The sequence below is a fragment of the Urocitellus parryii genome, chromosome 16 (genome assembly GCF_045843805.1).
Source record: "Urocitellus parryii isolate mUroPar1 chromosome 16, mUroPar1.hap1, whole genome shotgun sequence".
NCBI lineage: Eukaryota > Metazoa > Chordata > Mammalia > Rodentia > Sciuridae > Urocitellus > Urocitellus parryii.
The window spans coordinates 20,642,582-20,655,291 of record NC_135546.1 but is presented as its reverse complement, the minus strand read 5'-3'; the positions used below and the strand labels follow the sequence as shown (position 1 = coordinate 20,655,291).

The 12,710-nt window shown below is 39.4% G+C and overlaps 2 long non-coding RNA genes across 2 annotated transcripts; both read right to left on the bottom strand.

Annotated features, from left to right (window-relative positions):
• Positions 1-448: 448 nt before the first annotated feature.
• LOC144250591 (uncharacterized) lies at positions 449-5,426 on the bottom strand. The gene is made up of 3 exons (XR_013342525.1): positions 5,351-5,426; positions 1,984-2,077; positions 449-550 (listed from the first exon to the last, which is right to left on the bottom strand). It is a non-coding gene; the product is annotated as an uncharacterized LOC144250591 (long non-coding RNA).
• Positions 5,427-7,795: 2,369 nt separating this feature from the next.
• On the bottom strand, positions 7,796-12,497 carry LOC113198260 (uncharacterized). Its single transcript, XR_013342523.1, has 6 exons — positions 12,421-12,497; positions 10,854-10,944; positions 10,126-10,203; positions 8,560-8,658; positions 7,937-7,968; positions 7,796-7,842 (listed from the first exon to the last, which is right to left on the bottom strand). It is a non-coding gene; the product is annotated as an uncharacterized LOC113198260 (long non-coding RNA).
• Positions 12,498-12,710: the final 213 nt, after the last annotated feature.

The following is a 12,710-nucleotide window of genomic DNA, read 5'->3' as shown; positions in this document are numbered from 1 at the left end:
AGCTACTAAAGGAGTTTCATGACTAGGTTTCCTGGAACATGCAGTTTCTTTCACAAAACTGAGGTCATGTGTCAGATGATCATAAATAAAACAGAAAGGGGACCTATGCCAATGCCAAGGTGCAGATTGATGGGGAGCTCAGCGATCTCCCATACCAGCCTCCAAGAGGGGCCCTGAGAGAGTCAATGGCAAAGCCCAAGTAAAAACAAACAAAAACCCACCAAAGGACATATCTCTCTAGTAACCTGTGAGAAGGTTTGATCCCTAGGATTGTTACATTTCTTCCATTTGTCCTTCCATTTTGGTTCAGGAAGGCCAAAGCTGTGCCCAGACTCCAAGAGAAGGTCAGGTTCATTTCTCCACAAAGCAAAACATGCAAAGTAATGAGCTGAGATACTTGGACAGGGACCACATTAGGACACCTATGGTTTGTTTCTCATACCCCTGTAGGACGCTGGTTCCTCTTGTGCATCCTCTTCTCCTGCATTCTCTTGCGTAACTGGATTAGACTTTCGTGATCGCCTCGAGTGAGAACAGATTGATCCCACATCTAAGAAATAAAGTTTGACCAGTGTAAACAACTGAGACATGGCAATCCAAAGGGCCAAGGTGAAATGGAAGGTCACAGCTTTATCAGATGTCAGTGATCTTTCATCACACACATACTCTCTCACACACACAGAGAGAGACACACACAAACACCCATAGATGACCAAGAGTTTTAGTGTTTGAATAATAACTGAAGATTTCTGTATACAAATGAGTTTTATTCTCTGTGAGTTGCTCATTTGTTAAGGGTATTCATGAAGATTTTCCTCAGTAACAAAGTAGGAAAAGAGAAAAAGGCGGGTGGGTGGAGGAGGGAGGAAAAAAAGAAGCAATAGGTATCTTAAAAACAATCCATGACTCTGAAATGTCATTTTGCTCCTCAGAATGACTCTACTTGACCCACAGCCAGCAGTGTGTCTGGTAGGGACTGAGAAGAGACAGTCATGGATGCAGTTTGTCTCAACTCTACCAGCCCCTCGTGGCTCAAATGATGGACGGATAACAGAGTGTCACATATTTTGGAAGCTAGATATACAGATAGCACCTGAATTGCCTGCTCTCAGTTTTCCCATCATTTCCTCCGAGATTACACAGCTAACTTCATTCATTCCCCATTTCTCCTTTCCTTGGAGTTTTGCAAACAATATATCAATCTGTGGTCTGGATTCTCTGTTTGACATTCTGTCTATGGGTTGTCCCCATTCCTCCTTATTCCCCAATTTAGTGAGCAGATCTAAGAAATATAAATGCTGTACTTGAGTCCTTCCCCCTTGGTAGAGACAAGATCAGAAAGGAAAGAAGATGTATGCAATCCCTTGATCACACTCAATGCTCCAAGGCTCTGCAGCTAGCTGTGCTAAAGGGAAATCCTTTCTGACCCCTCTACACCGTGGCCCACAGATTCTGGTGACTGGCACCAGCTCCACCCTAAGGAGCGCAGATGCACAGACCAGCTCAGTCAGAATGTGCATTTCCTACAGGGTCTCCAACAGAGGATCTATTAGACTTGGAGAGTCTGGGTCTCTACTTAGTCTGCTGCTCATTTCCTGCCTCATGTGCCTTCCAAGAACAGTCAGGTTTCCTCCAGATCATGGTCCCCAACCTGGGGGGGTGAGAAGAGTCCTTTCTCCTTCATTTACTCGCTGTGATCTCTCTCTCTGCCCTTCTCAGTGTTTATTACCCCTTCCCCTCTGCACTGCATAACTTCCAACTCCCCTGTGATCTGTGCGTGTGTTGTAAGAAACTAAGAGAGACACCCCCAGTGTAACCTGCGGCTGGACTTTGGGTCTTAACAGAGATAACGCATTATATCTTTCTGGCTTTCTCAATTCTACCTGTTTACTAGGTTCATTTCTCCAAGTATTAGAGTAACCAGTGCTCTTGTTAGAAATTGATATTCCGTCCCCAGAACTGTGTAGAGGGTGTTGTTCTTACCACGGTCATGTCCGACTGCTTTCTCCTTTGCTCTATAATGTTTCTCACCAGATGACTGAGATATGAGCATCTGCGGATGAGCCTCAGAGAATATCTGCAAAATGAATGAACCCATTGATTTGCATGAAGATTTCATGACCACCCTTTTAGACATCACCCAATTTGTGGTCTTGAAAGCAGCTAAGTAAAATGTCCAGAATTAGAGATTGAACAGGCATAATTTCACTAGGGCAACCGAGCATTTTTGTTTCAGATAGAGCTGAACTCTAAGTTCCTCTGGCTCCTATATTGGTTAAAGCAGTGATGATTTCATTGAAAACACATTCCCTGCCAACATATTAGACATGTTTGTCCTCTAACAGCACTAAATGCAGTGTAAGCAACCCTATCTCGCATCCCCATGAGAAATATCAACACTGTATATACTTAAACAGAACATCTTGAGAAATATACTTAATGTTATGTGGCATCACACATTTTCAAAAATGAATTTATAGAAATTTTTAAATTATGAGACTTGTTGTGAGAAGAGAGTTGGAATTATGGGATGTGAAGCACAAATGAAACTCTGTTTTTCTTGCCTCATTTTGGTCATCAAGGCCTCACAAGATCTAAAGAGCTTTTAGTAAACGTTTCACTTAGAGGAAATCCAGTTCAATAAAATGACAAAGTAAGATAAAGAAATGTTTCTTACTGTTGAAAAAAAGCACACGCAATCTGGGTAGAGGAAACAACATATTCTCCTGAGAGAGAACTAGAAAGTCCCCCACCTGAAGAAAGAAGGCTGCAGAACCACACACAGTCTGTCCTTATGTTTTTCAGAGCTGAGTCACTGTGACTGACTGCTGTGAGGTTTCCAAGTGAAACAGAGCTGCTGTGGAAAAACTCTGGGAACCAGTGTAGAGAGCCGCAGACCCAGTGACGCCCAGAATTTTGGCTTTTAAAATAGTAAATTCACAGGAGAAATATCCTGCTGCAGTGTTAAGGGAAAATTGCAAGGGGTGGAAAAGGGGAAGTTTTTCTCTAATGAACTGAGGAAAAGAACTCTGCCAACTCCATATTTAATGAAGGAAAGAAGTAGACACCTACTCTCATCTCATACATTGTTTGTGAACCTGAAAATAAGAATTTTCACTCTGGAAAGCAGTGTGGAGGTTCCTCAAGAAAGCTAGGAATGTAACACCTCGACACCAAGCCACAGTATGCCTTGGCGTTTATCACAAGGAACTAAGAATCAGCTTATCAGGGAGACACATCAACATAGCTGTCTGTAGCAGTGCAATTTGTAACATGCAAGTTATACAACCAGCCCAGAGAAGGATGGATGGATGGACTGCAAATTCCTGCTAGCAGTATCAGGGTGCTGAACAGAAGCCAACTTACTCAGAGTCCTTTTTCTAGTCATTTCTCATAGATCAGGAACTCCAACATTTAAAAAAGTTCTTTACAATACTTTACTGTGTCCTGAATTCAGTGGCTCTGGAGGCACACCCAACACTATTCAGGCTGGGCTGGGAGACAAATGACATACAGAGATGCTGAGAGTTCTGGGCAGCTACAGCAGGTCTCGGGATCTACAGAAGGACTAGAAAAACCCCAGGGCACTTTCCCTTCTGATGTGGTGTTTGCAGTTCTGTGACATCACGCCAGGGATGTGTCTGGCAGGAAACTCATGGCATGCAGTACCACACATGTGAGCAGACATCTCAGGTATGGTCAACCCAACATGGTCAGTGGCTTTTGGAGTGTTTGCTCCCACTTTTGACATAGAGGTGATTCTAAGCTCTTCCCTTAGAAGAGAAGGGTGATTTCACTGGATCCCTGTTGTCAAGCCCCTTTTGGAAGGGTCTGTCTGAGAGATGAGAAGGCAGTGCATGAGTTGTGTCCCCCAGGCACAGCTGCAAGCTCTCCTCACGTGTGTTTGAGCTGAGAGACCAGAAAAGCACGGGACAACATCTGCCTCCAAGCAATCCCATCATGGTTTGGGATTCTATAGTTGGAGACCCCTGGATAGAAATTCCCCAATTTCAATTTATTAACAAGGAGAAATTAGACGCTTTTCTCATTGCTCTTGTATTTTGTGTCAGTTATTGAGTAGGGGGTTTCCTCATTCATTCTTTCTTTCTTTCTTCTGTTCCATGTCATTTTCTGAGATCTTGGCTCCTTCCTTGTATGTTTCCCCTGTACCCCCTCTTCTTGCCACCTGAAATCCAATACTTTCTCATTGTTATATGACTTTTTCTGCTATTTCGTCCTCCAGCTCTGTTTAATCACATCAGTTTCATTCTCCTCCCTTATTAAATTGCATCCTAATTATTTTATGACGACAGCTGCCTGTTTTTTCAGCCAGGTGTACACTGTTGTTCTTCATCTCACCTCTCCAGTTTGTGTGATCACTTTAAACAAGCATTTTCTTAATAGATGATACATGTGCTGCTTTAAGTTGTCATTCTTACTGGAAGTTATCCCCTACTCTTAGAAATGTCCTGGTGGGTCATCATAGCACACGCTGGTCATGTCAAGTTGGGTACTTAACACTGAGATATCCCCCTGCCTAGGGCACTAAAGGACTTTGCACTGAAGGGCCTACACACATCCTGAGAACAGAAATCCATCCCAATGCTTGCAAAACCTCAGTCTTATTAACACAGATAAAGTGAGAAGAAAAGGCAAGAAACATTTCAAATTGCTTAATTCTCCAATAATAGCATTCAAAGACTTTTTTTTTCTATCACTTACTAAACAAGTTGGATAAAAATGTCTAATAATATTGACTGCCTTATGGTTTGAAAAGGGAAAAAAAAACTTAGAGAGTTCCTGCTTTTACCCAAAAGCAATGGTCCCATTCTGGGAAGTTTTACTTTCCTTAATAGGCCACTGGTATCTTCTTTGAGGTTACTATTTGCATTGAGAGACACGCTGATGTCTAGGCCGTATGAAAATCTTTCCCCTTGGCATGAAAGCATGTTCGTATGTAAGTAAAAGTGAGCCCTTGGAAGGACCATCCTTTACCCTAAATGCACTCAATGGCCATTGCCACTATATATGTTTATTAATTCAAATGGATATTCACAACTACATTTAACTTCTTCATCATTTAAGGGGGTTAGAAAAATGGAAGCAGAAACAATATTCAGAAAAATTTCTTTCCTGATCATAAGGATACTATTTACCTGTATGTTATGATAAATTCTAATGCTATTTTCAGATTCATGACCAGTTAAATTCTTTTAGACTTGAGTATTAAATTACCATCTTTGGATTTCGAAGCACTGTAATGAAAGATAATTCAATTTGGCCTTACGGACTTTCTTAAAACAAGGAAAACGGGAGAAAACCAGGAGTTTAAAAGGATGTGTGTTCACACCTGTGGCTGCTTATTTTTGGTGTCGTCCAGACCTTCCTCCTCCTCCTCCTCCTCTTCTGATGATGAGAACCAAAGTGGTTTGGCTGAAAAATGCATGTAAGATTTACTTAAACTACTGAGAACATTAAGACAGAGAGTCTGTCAAAAATAAAAATAGTAAGCTTTAATTTTAGGTGACTGTTTACCTTTTTAACTCTTTATTGGTGGGGTATACTTGTGTGTCCTCGGTGATTTAACCCTAGGACTTTGCAATGTTGGAAGTGCTCTGCCACTGAGTTATATCCAAAAGACCCCCACCCTTTTTTTTGGAGGCTGGGTCTCTCTAAAGTGTTTGTCCTGACCTGAGATTTGCATGCTCCTGTCTCAGCCTCCCAAGTAGCTGGGTTTAGAGGTGATCCACTGTGCCCAGCAGATACTATTTCAGGGGATGCTTTTTGTGATATAAAACTTCAACATTCTACCCGGGAGACACTACATATCACCAGATTCAATACACAAAAATGTTTCAAAAGTTATATCCACTCAAGATGAATGAAAAGTTGCCAGAATTACATTTTTAAGAACACTATACAAATGTGGGGATTCACACTATTTGCTATTTTCTTCCTTCATAATGGTAACTTTTAAAAACAACTACTCATCAATAGTCATTTCTACAATGATTGATATTTTCTACACTGTTATCAATGAACACCTGTATCTGCAATGTTTTTCTTCATTATTCTGAAAAATGTGTTTTTTTTTTTTGTAAGACAGTCTGTTTGTTCAGTCCTGCATGATTATGAATCTCCTTGTCATAAAGTAGTTTTTCTTTCCTTGGGGTACCTTAGCATTTCAGCCACTGTTCAACTGGATATCTACCAGCTAACCTGTAAATTACTCCTTTTCCTGTCTAGCCCTTTGGCTCCTGGACTTGAGGGGACCTGTTTTACATCACCTTGGCAACAACAGTTTATTTGAACTCATAAGTGAGAGTAGAGAAAAAAGGTACCAGAGATAGTGGCTTTCCTGGAACTGAAACTCAGCAGAGACTAAAGGACTAAGGTTACCAGCCAGAGGCAGAAGGTGGGGAGAGCTTGAAAGGCTATATTTGGACACAGGATCAAGCATTAAATGAATCTGAAAATAGAGACTGGTGAGAATCAGTGCCAGAGAACGGTGAAGGCAGGGGAAGTGGATCTGGATTCAAGAGTTCGACGGAACTCATGTTATGAGAGATTTCTGGGTAATTTTAAAAGCTGGCCTTTCATGTTCTAGAGAAAAGTTCATGGTCACATTTGCATTGTAGCTAGACAGCTCCAAATGCTGGGGGTGAGTATAGAGAGCATATAAGTGAACAGGCAGCAGAAGTGCCCAATAGAGGGAGGCAGGCCAGAATGGGAAAATGTCCCGAGAAACACAGAGGATATATCATTTTCTGGGATCAGTGTAGAATGAAGTTTCATTAAATAAATAAAGGACAAAGCCAGTCCCTGGAATATGAGGCTCTGGAGTATTATACAAAGTTTCAAATGACATGTGAAATAAAATAGCAATGGTTTAAGTTCTTTGGGTTTACCATATAGTCTTTCCATTTCACATTTTCCTATGTTGAAGGGAATCATTTCAGTGTTTGGGGGGCGATTTCCTTAATTTTGGATTTACCCAACCCTCCAATGAATCAGAGCAGTCTGTGGGAAAAGCTTTGTGGTAGAGCCACTGCTTAGCATGCAAAAGGATCTGTGCTCAGTACCCACCATTGAAAAATAAACCCAAAAACAAACAAGCAAGCAAAAAACAAAGAAAGCATGAAAAGGGAATATACATGATGGTTTGTGTACATAAGTTTGAATTTATAACTCTGGGTTAAAAACAACTTCAGAAAATAGTAAATTTCTACAAATACTCTATTAGTTTTACAGGAAATGAATAAAATAAATACCCAATCATACTTTGTATGGATCATCACCATCACATGAGTGACAACAGGCACAGAATAAACAGATGCATCAAGTGCAACACAGTTCAATGTAACTATTCAATACAGTGGGTCTTATACTAGAAATCAAATTTTAAGTGGGTCTTATTTCTCATACTACCCTTAATCCCTGGGTTCATACAAATATTTTTATGTTCAAATCCCAAGATTTGGAAATTATCAGCAGCTATGCCATAAGTTTTTATAAACTCTAGGGGAAAATGGAGCCTTGTAATTCACCTAACAGGCATAAGGATTCTAGCTGGGGAACTTTAAATTTAGAAATAATAAAGATTTTTTAGAAATCATTTTGCTGTGTCTTTAAAGATATACTTTTAAGCTTGTATGCCAAGGTAGACACTGGTTTATTTTTTGTCAAATCCCCCCACTAATTAGGGAAAAATCTCCTAGCATTTCAAATATTTTATTATAGTTCTACAGAACTTGCATTGCAAAATTTACCTGATTTGCATATTCTTTCTTCTGTTCTCCTCACTATATTCTTTTGAAGAAAACACCTCCTGTCTAGGATTGGCTGTATGGGTTTGGAAAACAGATATTAATACATGTTGTACATTTTATACAATAAAGTCAATAAATTCAAGATAAATATAGAAGTTTATAATTACCTTCACAAAACAATGTGTGAAATCCTGAAATGCTGAAAAGCAAAAGAAATATATAATCCACAAAACATAAATATGACGGAACCACCCACACCTTCCTGCTGAATCAACATGGGGCCGTGTTCCATGGGCTAGCTTTGATGAAGAATGCTTTAGCTTTGGGGCTTCTGTGTTTGCTGTTTTTTTTTTTTATGAGTACAGCAACATGAATCAAATATACTGAAGGAAAACACCAAATATTGGTTTAATTAAACATGGAGTTATGTTTCCAAAAGTGAGATTATATTTCCAGTTACCATAAATCTAATAGGCAATGTACACATAACAAGTGTACTGATTGAGGGAATGGGGATATCTAATCAGAGGAGCAAAGCAGGACCTTCAGGGCATAAATATATAAAATGAAGTAAAAATTTAACAGCATGGGTGTTTAGTGCAGCCTGTAACAATCACTTAATCAACTTTATTACAGGTATATATCCTGTTCCTCCATTTGTCCTCCTATATAGTAAGACCAAAGTTGTGATAACAGTCCAGTGGAAAGTATAATTCAGTTGCACTGAGGAAAGTTCTGTGAACGGATCAGCTTAGATATATACTTATTATACTAATCTATTTTTCCATACCCATGCAGGACAGTGGTGTATCTTCTTTCACTGTATCCTCTGGTCTAACATACTGAAAGCTGCTTGATTCACTCATTTGAGAAGACATAGGAACCACATCTAATAAATCATGTATAATAAGCATAAAATATTAAAATATGGAAATTCAAAAGAATTATCAGATATAAATAATCTTTTACATTTCAAATTCATTGGCATATATACAAAGAATAACAAGTTTTGGTATTCAAAGAATAAACCTATAGAGTCTGCTGTTTACAAAATGAGCCTGGTTTGGTGTATCTTGTTAGACTTTCAAGGATTTTCATGAAATAGCTATCTTATCAGAACATTAACTATCTAGAGATGAGGACTTAGCAGAGTAATCGAGTGCATTCCTAGCATGCTCAAAGACATGTTTCAGTGAAGGAAAAGTTTAACTATCTTTCAAAATGTCCAGTGCTTCTGAAATGCTACGTTTCTCATTTGAACTGACATCAAGGCCACATTCTTCCCTAAGCTTGGTAATTATGGAGAAGAGAAATGACCCAATTCTACCCATTTCCTCACTTAGAATCATCTCTGGACCAGTAATTCTCACTTTGGTTTGAAGGCAAATATTCTGAAACCAGCTGAAATGCATCCTCTCAGTCTCCTTATTATCACCTTCAAAATTACCTAGCTAATTTATTTTGTTCCCTCCTCATTTCCTCTTCCCTTTGCTTTTCAAAAACAACCTCTACATCTGTGGTCTTGATTCTTTTTTACATTTACTGTCTGGATTATTTCCACTACTTTTTCTTCCCAATTTAGCAACTGTATCTTAAAACTACAATTTTCAGGGGATGGGGTTTTTGCTCAGTGGTAGAGCACTTGCCTAGCATGTGTGAAGTACTGGGTTTATGCACCACATAAAAATAAATAAAGGTGTCCATGTATAACTAAAAAAAATCGTTAAAAAATACAATTTTATGCCTTCATCCTTTTGTCCATTCCCTTTGCCAAGAGACATGCCCTGAAAGAAAGCAAGATTTATGCTTTCACTTGTTCTGGTATGCCCTGAAATAAGACACAATGGCCCTTCATTTAGATCTTCTAAAAGGCAGTTAATTCTCTTGCAACTCAGAATGTGGCACGTGGATGAGGAGCATTAGAAGCTTCTTTGAATCCATTAGGGATGTAGAACCAAAGACCTGCTGAGTTAGAACATATATTTGTACATGGTCCCCAACATATGATTCACTGAAGTTTGAGAGTTCATCGGCATGCTTAATCTTCAACCAATTCCTCTAACTTGCCTATTTGATGTTTCTTTTTGCTTTGTTATTTTGTTATTGGTACTGGGGATTGAACCCAGGGTGCCTAACTACTGAGCCACATCTGCAGCCCCTTTTTTTAATATATATATATATATATATATTATTTAGAGACAGGGTCTTGCTGAATTTCTGAGGGTCTCATTAAGTTACCGAGCTGGCTTTGTGTGAGGACAAGTACACGAAATACTGCATACATGGCCTATGTTAAGGGCATCTGAGTGGCAGGCCACTCCCCTCATACTAGGCACCTGAGCAGCAGGCTGCTTACCCATAGGCACAGTCCTGGGCATGAGGCCATGTGTTGCAGTCCCTTCACTTGCTCCATGGTCCACTCCTCCACTGGTTGCTGCAAGGACAGTTAGCAAGAAATTGTATTGGTGGCTGCCTATATTCTGCCTAGGTACTGCCAGAGTATATATAGTTGTTAGCTGTGCAATAAAATCAGACCTGCTTCCTGCTTGGTCCACAGCCACACTCTCCTCTACCCTGTGCCGTGGACCTCCTCGCTGAATGAGAGAGACCCCTCAGCTTTGAACTCAAAATCCTCCAGGCTCAGCCTCCAGAGCTCCTGGGAATACAGCATGCACCATGTGCCTGGCCACTTAATTTACATATTTGAAATTCTCCCTATCTTGTCCCCCAGATTTAGGTGCATTAGAAGTCATGATCTTTCCAGGGAACATTTTATCAGGCCATGACCAACGTGCACCTTCTTTTTTCTTTTGTTGTTGTCTGCAGTCTTTTCTCATTCTTCATTCCCACTCCTCCCCTCCCTTATTTCCCAACTTTCCTCTCATCTAAGCAGGTCTGGAAGTGGACCTAATAATTTAGCTCCTCCAGGGACACTCCAGCTTACCCTGTGGTTGCAACTTAATAAAATACACTATTTCAATCCCCTTACTATTTCTTATTTTCATTCTTCCACTATTAAAACATGCAAGTGCTCATGTCCTACGTAAGCATTCTATCCATGATTTTATAATGAGTGGTCCTTACCGTCTATATGTCCATTTACATCATCTTTTGCTGTTTGATGTGCATCACCAGGCAAATGGCCTACATCATTCTGAGGAATCTGAGAGACAATCTGGTAAAATCAATATCACTAATGAGCTGCATGAAGATTTTCTAATCATTATTCTAAGGAGACACCTAATTTTCCAGATTTGATATAAATTAGACTTAAAAACTAGAGAAGTACACATTGAAAATTGAAAGATTTTATAACAGAGTCCTATGTCCTCTGAAAAATCAGCCAAATAGAAAATTACTTACCAAGACCACACTGATGTGCATATTTCCACAAGAAAATAACTTCATTACACCTAACCCTACTGATCACTTACCACTAAAAATAAGAGGACCTTATAACATATATAACATATATAATATGTATAACTGTGTAACTTGTATACACACATACATATACGTATATATAAAATATGTAATATGCTACCTATCATTAAACATTTAAAACATTCTAATTATAAGCTTTTAGTATTAAACTAAGATATTTTGTTATAGAGACTGAATTATATCACATCAATTAGAAAAGAAGCCATGTTCTCACTATTTCATTCAGGTAAGCAAAGGCTTAAAGAAATCTAGATATCTTTTCATCAAACTTTTACTGATAGGGAAACTAGTTTAATAAAACAACCTTTTTTTAAAAGGTTTTCTTTCTTTTTCCAATATATGAAGGTAGAGTATTCATCAGTTTCCACTCCAAAAAATTACAAAAAATTATGGTTATGGGTCAACCAAGGGATAGAAACAGAGGTGAGTTTCAATTAAATGTGCCTGCAGGAACTATGTGACAGTGAGTGTCAGGATTGGTTCTGGTAGAAAACTTGCTGCTACAATCTCCAGAAAGGAGTGCTAAAATCTCCCAGGTCTGGCCATCTCACTCTGCTGAGAGGCATGTGAAGGAAGAACTAAAGCAATTATAGTCACTTCCTTGGTGATTCAAGGAGGGGTTTCCCCTTTTAGAAAGGTCCCACTTTGTCTTTGAGAGGTCAGAATCACTGCATGTTTTATATCTCCAAGACACAGTGACTGCCTCTCTTTACTGGAATTGTGGGTGCCCACCATTTTTGTTCAGATTAACAGGGATGTGTTGAAAGCTTTGGTCAGCAGGAAGAAGCAGGGTGTGCTGGTTGGCCGCCTTATAATATGAAGGGCAGCGGGAACATCTCCCTGTTAAAACAGATGTTTTGAGATTAGTAACAGAAAAGAAGATGAGTCGTGTATGATTTTGTGGGGCAGAACATTTTTGGAGTGCTTGGAAAAGTCTTGTGAAAAGCCTATTTCCCGAATCTCTTCCAACCAAGCACAGGTCCTGCATGCAGCCCACCTCTACCATGCTTAGACAAAGTGGGGCCAAACACCACAGAGACTTGGAATCTTGCATGATCCTGAGCTCACTGAAAGGAGAAGTCTTGAATTGGGGTTTTCAGCACAGACTGACCACAGGATCCATGTGTGAGATTTTTGTTGACAGCTCCCTACTATATCCAGAGTTCCATCCCCGGGTACCCAAAAACCAATATCGTGAATGATTTACCTCTTCATATGAAAATGGTCCTATAACACTTCCTGGTAGGCACGGATGAAATTTTTCCACATTCAAGACTCTAAAACCAGTATTGGCCTGTTTGGGCTAGAATGAGAAGAAACCAGTACAACTATAGGTGCTCCCCAGAAACACCCCCAAAATGGTGAATTCTAAAACTAGAAGTTGGGGAAGAAAGTGTCTACATTTGAATTACATCAGATAAGAAAATCACATACTTTTCTTGGCACAGCAATTTTTAAGTGACTTTTTATGTATCACTTGTTTTTTCACTTTCTATT